Source organism: Lolium rigidum, chromosome 3, assembly GCF_022539505.1.
Source record: "Lolium rigidum isolate FL_2022 chromosome 3, APGP_CSIRO_Lrig_0.1, whole genome shotgun sequence".
NCBI lineage: Eukaryota > Viridiplantae > Streptophyta > Magnoliopsida > Poales > Poaceae > Lolium > Lolium rigidum.
Window position 1 is genome coordinate 229,867,830 of NC_061510.1, and position 7,160 is coordinate 229,874,989.

A 7,160-nucleotide genomic window follows, 5' to 3' on the forward strand; every position below is an offset into this window, starting at 1 on the left:
TTCAATCAGCCTAATTCCATTTTGTACATGAAATGGGAGATCACTCTAGGGAACCGGAACACATACTACTGCTTTCTTTTTGAGATCAAATACCACAACATTATTTAAACACCAACACCCTCATGAACACATATTACGCTACGGCGGGAAAACACGAGGGCTGGACCAAATTATGCCATATAAACGTTATGCGGTAACAAACCACATTACCATTTCCTTGAAGTAAGAAACTACTCGTACAACCTGAGTCCTCACCTAGCGATGGAAAGAAGCTGCATCCCTGCTCAACCCTCTTCTCTAGCTTGGAAACATCGTGTCCCTGAGGCAAGCAAACCAATATATCAAGAAAAAACTGCTAACGCCATAAGCCCAAATGCAAAGGGCCACAACAAATAATTCGGATGAATACAAAATAAAGTAAATAGAACCAACCTCGTGTCGAAGACTCGCAACACACAACTCGCAATAATTTGGACGAAGTATGATAGAGGGCGCTCCTAATCCATCCTAAACCCAATTTAAAAATAAAATAATACCAAAACTGAGTTGTGGATTTATTTTTCATGTGTTGCTAAAAATTAGGTAATCAGTAGGTTGGCTGATCATTATATTGCTAACCGAAGAGCTAAATTAAGGTACTATTTATGAGGATCTCTTGAGACGAGAAAAATTAATAAAAAGAGGAATAAATAATCTGCTTATGTAGCATGGTATTCACCAATTCGATTAGCCCAAGAAGTTTCTAAGCTAGAGCTTTGTACTGTACTGAACAAAAACAAGTACACCTGCGGTTGGTAAGAAAATATACATGCACATGGGAACTTCATTACTCCTCTTAAGTCACATTGTCTCACCTACTGACTGCCACATCAAGGAAGAGCCGGGGTATTTGTGCCATCTTCTGTGAAACTTCTTCGTTCCATCTTCAGTTCTTCTTTTTTACCCCTTTACTCCCCATGGTTCTGCACCCAGCAGGTGCAATATTATCACATAAAAAAGAAAAGATAGCAAATATGCTAGTATCCTAAGAAAGTATGACACAAAGGAAAACAAGAAAATGATGCAGCATGCAACTTTTTTCATAAATAAGCATTTGTTTGAACTTTTGCTGATGCATTTTGATGTGAAACAACAAGAATCAAGGAGCTGAATTAACTACCTGGTGTAGATGACCAGGGTAACGACAAGAATGGTGGCTGGCAAGGCATGCTATGCCCAGTTTTGCAAACCTCTATAGCCAAGCATGTAATAGAACCTAAATATTTGTTTGAACTTTTGCTGATGCATTTTGATGTGAAACAACAAGAATCAAGGAGCTGAATTAACTACCTGGTGTAGATGACCAGGGTAACGACAAGAATGGTGGCTGGCAAGGCATGCTATGCCCAGTTTTGCAAACCTCTATAGCCAAGCATGTAATAGAACCTAAATATCTGTCAAATACAAAAAAAAAATGTAAAGGCATTTGCAATCCTATGATACATTACTGTCATATACATCCCTTAAAAAAATTAGATAGACTCAAGATACAAACTTGTTTTGTTCAATTAATTAACCATAATCAAAGGTAAAATATACCTCAATGGAAAAAGTACCTCTGAAGTATCACATAATATTGACCTGTACTCCACCTAAATAAAAATAGACATACTCATAAGGGTTCTATCTTCAAAACCTTCTAGCCGGGTTGGTTGGATGCCAACACGAGAGAGAGAGAGAGAGAGAGAGAGAGAGAGAGAGATGGAGGGAGAGGGAGAGGGACCTGTAGGTGGAGCAGGCAGATCGAGGAGGAGACAGGGAAGGACGGGGTGGTCGCTGCCGTGCTCAAGGCCGGGACCAGGCTGGATGAGGAGGTCGTCGCCGCCCTCACCTCGTCCCCAATCCTCTTCCATTGCCGTGCTGGAGGAAGATGTAGAGGGAGGAGGCGAGAGGAGGTGAGAGACAGGGAGAGAGAAAGAGAGCAAATACGGGGAGGGAGAGGCCACGAGGGCATACCTGCGGGCGAGCGCCACTTCGCCGGTCGCCATGGAGCAGGGGACGCGCTGGTGGTGGTCGAGCTCCTCGAGCCCCTCCCGCACCAAGGACCGCCGCCGCATCCTCCTCTCCCGAGGCAGCCGCCGCCGTTGTACCCGCATACGCGGCCGGGAGGGCGAGACGGCGCGAGCTCGACCTCTGAGCCGGCGGGCCGCCGCCTCAATCCCCTCGGCGGCCGCGACGCCGGCCTCCCCACCGGCGGGGCTGGCGCGCCCCCGCCTTCCACTGCCCCGTCCAGCCGCCGCCTTCCACCGCGCCATCGCTAGGCGCGAGAGACCCTCGAGTCCCGCAGCCGAGAGGACAGGAGCCGCACGCCGCCACTCGCGCAGGACGAGGGCCCCCGCGATCTCGTCTCCTCGCGCGCGGGGAAGGGCGAGTCCGCCACCGCTGGCGCCGCACGGGTCACCGCTGTCCCTTTCCGCTCCTCCACGCGCGCCGCCACGGTTGGGGAGAAGGAGAGACGAGGATTGGGGAGGAGAGGATGGACGGGATTGGGGAGTGAATCTCGATCTAGGTTTTCACCATTCCGGCAAAACGGACGTGGTCATTATGCTGGATCGCTCGCTGAAACACCGGCCCCGCACGCACATGGGCCCAACCGTCATGGAGTCATCCAGATAAGAAAGTAGTGAAAGAAAAATTACGCATCCGACGGCTGAGGTGAGAAGTGGGATGCTGATTTTACTGTTGCAACCTGATTGGACGACCCAGATTCGTTTGCCCCTTTCAGATGGCCTGGTTGAGAGGGTAGTGTTTCAACATTTATAGGAAGAATCTACGCTTCCCAAACATGTCGTTTTCCTCTTCCACCTCCAATGCCGCCTCAAACATCTTCTCCAGCGGCCTCGGTCATGTCAGCAACACCAACTCCGGCGCGGCTGCCATCGCGCCGCTCTTCAACTTCTCCAACGTCAACACCGTCAAGCTTTCGTCGGAGAACTATCTCCTCCGGCGCGCGCGGGTCCTCCTGTCGCTGAAAAGCCACCTCGCTGCTCAGCTACATCAATGGCCGTCTCCCCGTCCGTCGCGGCTCATCGACAACCCCAAGGCGGGCGAGGCCGACGCGGATCCCGAACCCGGCGTATCGGGCGTGGATGCGGCGGGACCGGGCGATCCTCGTCCTTCATCCTCTCCAACGCCACCGAAGGCGTTGTCGGCATGCTGATGACGACCATCACGTCCGGGGAGGCTTGGACCACCCCGGAGAACTGCTTTGCCGCGCGAGTCTACGGCACGCTCCATGCAGGCTGCGGTTCCGAGCTGTCGAGGATCAAGAAGCTCGACGCGTCGATTCCGACCTACTTCAACCGGGTGAAAACCCTCACCGACATCATGGCATCCATTGGTAAGCCACTTGAAGATGAGGAGATTATTACTTATCTCCTTGCAGGTCTGGACAACGACTACGACCCCCTGGTCGAGGTGGTGACGGCGCGTACGACGCCGATGCCGCTGCGGGATCTCTACTCCCAGCTTCTCAGCACCGAGTTCAGCATCGAGGCACGCAAGACGGAGCTTCACGGCAACATCAACCAGTACTCCGCCAACCTGTCATTCGGCTCCAAGCAGCCTGGAGGTGGCGGCAAGTTCTACCGTGCTGATGGGCGCCCGCTGCCACCGATCAAGCCACCATCGCGGCGGTGGCAACTTCACCCGCGCACCTGCTCCGCCATCGCCCTCCTTCGACAACGGCGATGGTCCTCGCGCTCCCGGAGGTGGTGGCTACTCCGGCAACACCGGGAACGGCAATCGTCCCCTGTGCCAAGCCGTGTGGCAAATTGGGGCATATCGCCTCTAAGTGCTTCAAGCGCTTCAAGCGGAGTTCCTTGGCGTGGGAAACGATGGAGGCGGCGCCTCCCGTCGGTGGCTGCGGCCATTCACGCACCGGCGCCTCAAGGGTATACTCCCTCCTATCTGATCGACCCGGCATGGTACGCAGACACCGGAGCTACGGACCACCTCACCAACGACCTCGACAAACTCACCGTGAGGGAGCCCTACAACGGCAACGATCAAGTGCACACCGCAAACGGTGCAGGTATGCGAATTCATCACGTTGGCCAAGGCATCCTCCCCACTCCATCACATAATCTTCGTCTCAATGACGTCTTGCATGTTCCTTCCGTAACTCGCAATCTTCTTTCCGTTAAGAAACTCACTCATGACAATCCTGTTTTTGTGGAAATTCATCCAAATGATATTTTTGTGAAGGATCGAGCCACGAGGGAAATCATGCTTAGAGGAAGGAGTCGTGGTGGCCTCTATCCATTGGAGCCACCCATAATAAAACAAGCCTTTGGGAGTGTCCGAGCGTCTCAAGAACAATGGCATTGTCGTTTAGGTCATCCTGCTTCACGAGTCGTAAAGCATGTTCTACACCATAGTGATCTTCCATCAAAGTCTAGTCATAATAATGCAATTTGTGATGCATGTCAACAAGGCAAAAGTCACCAATTGCCTTTTTCTCTTTCGAGTCATGTAATAAAAGCTCCCCTTGAGCTAATCTTTTCGGATGTATGGGGCCCGGCCGAAGTTTCTGTTAGTGGACACACATACTATGTTAGCTTTATTGATGCCTATAGTCGTTTTACATGGCTTTATCTACTCAAACAGAAATCTGATGTGTTCAAAGTGTTTCTTCAATTTCAACAACATGTTGAGCGTCTCTTGAACCACAAAATCATACATGTCCAAACAGATTGGGGAGGAGAGTACATTAAACTCAATAAATTCTTTTCTGATATTGGCATAGCACATCGTGTATCATGTCCTCATACACACCAACAAAATGGTACCGCCGAGCGAAAACATCGCCACATTGTTGAAACTGGCCTTACCCTTTTAGCTCATGCCTCGGTTCCTTTTCGTTTTTGGAGTGATGCTTTTTCCACAGCATGTTTTCTGATCAATCGTCTTCCTACTCGTGTTATTAACATGCAAACACCCCTTGAACGCCTCTTAGGTGAGGTTCCCGATTACACCTTTTTCAAGGTCTTTGGATGTGCTTGTTGGCCTCACCTCCGTCCATACAACAAACGCAAACTTGAGTTTAGATCCAAGAAATGCGTCTTCCTTGGCTATAGCACTCTACACAAAGGGTATACGTGCCTTCATATTCCCACTAGTCGTGTGTATATTTCTCGCGATGTGGTGTTTGATGAGTTGAATTTTCCTTTTGCTAATTCTTCATCCGTCGATCCTACTCCAACATCATCCACTCATGCTCTGCCTGGTCAATTTGATGATTCCGCATATGCACCCTTGCTTCTCCCTAACCACGGTGCGAGGAACGAGGTCGTGGGATGCAATTGTACGTTGATCAAGGGCTGTCTTCACCCGCGCATGCAGCCTGCCTCGGGTTCCGGCGATCCCATGCACGACGATCGCCGGACGAGAGCATCTCTCCTCGTCGACCTGCCTCTCCACGCGATCCGGGAGATGGCCCGGCTTCGTGTCTCGGGTCATCTCATCCGGGTGAGCCCCCATCCCCGGCTGGGTTTTCCTCTCCGGCTGCTCCCTCAAGCCCAGCTTCGTCCACGTCTGCTACGCTGTCGGCTCCGGAACCCCCTGCACCACCATCTGGGCCCGTGACGCGGCTCCGCAACAACATCCGTCTACCACGACAGCGCACAGACGGAACTGTGGCCTGGCTTGCTCGTTGCATGGCACATGCAGTTTCGTCAGAGAGCGCTGAGCCACGTGATTATCGGGTTGCTCTTGGCCTCCCTCACTGGCGTGCAGCAATGGACGGCGAGTATGCAGCGTTGGTTCAGAATCAGACGTGGCGATTAGTTCCGCGTCCCCCTGGTGTGAATGTCATCGACTCAAAATGGGTATTCAAAGTGAAACATCATGCCGATGGAACTATCGAGCGATACAAGGCTCGTCTTGTGGCGAAAGGGTTTAAGCAACGTCAAGGTTTGGACTATGATGATACGTTTAGTCCCGTGGTGAAGCCAACAACAATTCGTCTTCTTTTGTCCTTGGCAGTCTCGCGCCGCTGGCACCTTCGACAGCTTGACATACAAAATGCTTTTCTTAATGGCATTCTTGAAGAAGAGGTTTATATGCGCCAACCTCCTGGTTATGAAGATCAGAATCATCCTCATCATCTGTGTCGTTTGGACAAGGCACTATATGGTCTCAAACGAGCGCCTAGAGCATGGCATGCTCGTCTCGGTTCGTTCTTCGTCGACTTGGTTTTATGGCTTCGACGTACTGATTCCTCCTTGTTCATCTCTCGGCATGGTCGGGAGGTCATTTTTCGTTGGTATATGTGGATGATATAATTGTTATCGGCTCTTCTCCACATTCTCCGACTCGGCTTATTCAGGATTTGCGGTCAGAATTTGCAGTCAAGGATCTAGGCACCCTTCACTATTTTTTGGGTATTGAAGTTCTTCCTTCTTCTGGTGGTTTATTGCTTTCTCAACGAAAGTATGCTTCTGAATTACTTCGCCGATCCGGGATGCTTAAGTGCAAAACTGCTCACACCCCATGTACGCCACGGAAAAGTTATCCGCTTTGGATGGTGAGCTCCTTTCTTCGATGATGCCACCTTATATCGCACTATAGTTGGTGGTCTACAATACCTCACGGTAACTCGGCCTCGATCTCTCCTATGTGGTGAATCGAGTATGTCAGTACCTACATGCTCCTCGTGATGGTCATTGGTCCGCTGTTAAGCGAATTCTTCGTTACATCAAGCTCACTCTGTCCACAGGCTTGTCTCTCCGCCCAGCCTCTACTGATTTGCTGTCTGCCTTTTCTGATGCTTGATTGAGCGGGGAATGTTGATGACGAGCGATCAACCGGGGATATGCCATCTTCTTTGGTGGTAATCGATCGCACTGGAGTGCTCGTAAACGAGGCTACGGTGTCGCGATCTGAGTGCGAGTCCGAATATAAGGCACTTGCTAATGCTGCTGCTCGAACTTATATGGGTGCAATCTCTACTTAGAGAGTTGAGTATTCAGCGGTCTCGAGCTCCGGTTTTGCGGTGTGATAATCTTGGTGCCACATATCTCTCGCGAATCCGAGTATTCCATGCTCGTACTAAGCACATTGAAGTTGATTTTCATTTTGTATGAGAGAGAGTTTCTCGGAAGCAGCTGGAGATTAGGTTC

At 50.6% G+C, this 7,160-nt stretch overlaps 1 non-coding gene across 1 annotated transcript; it reads left to right on the forward strand.

The window, feature by feature from the left end:
* The first annotated feature begins 3,384 nt into the window (after window positions 1–3,384).
* On the forward strand, window positions 3,385–3,523 carry LOC124704959. Its single transcript, XR_007003814.1, has one exon. It is a non-coding gene; the product is annotated as a small nucleolar RNA Z247 (small nucleolar RNA).
* The last annotated feature ends 3,637 nt before the right edge of the window (window positions 3,524–7,160 follow it).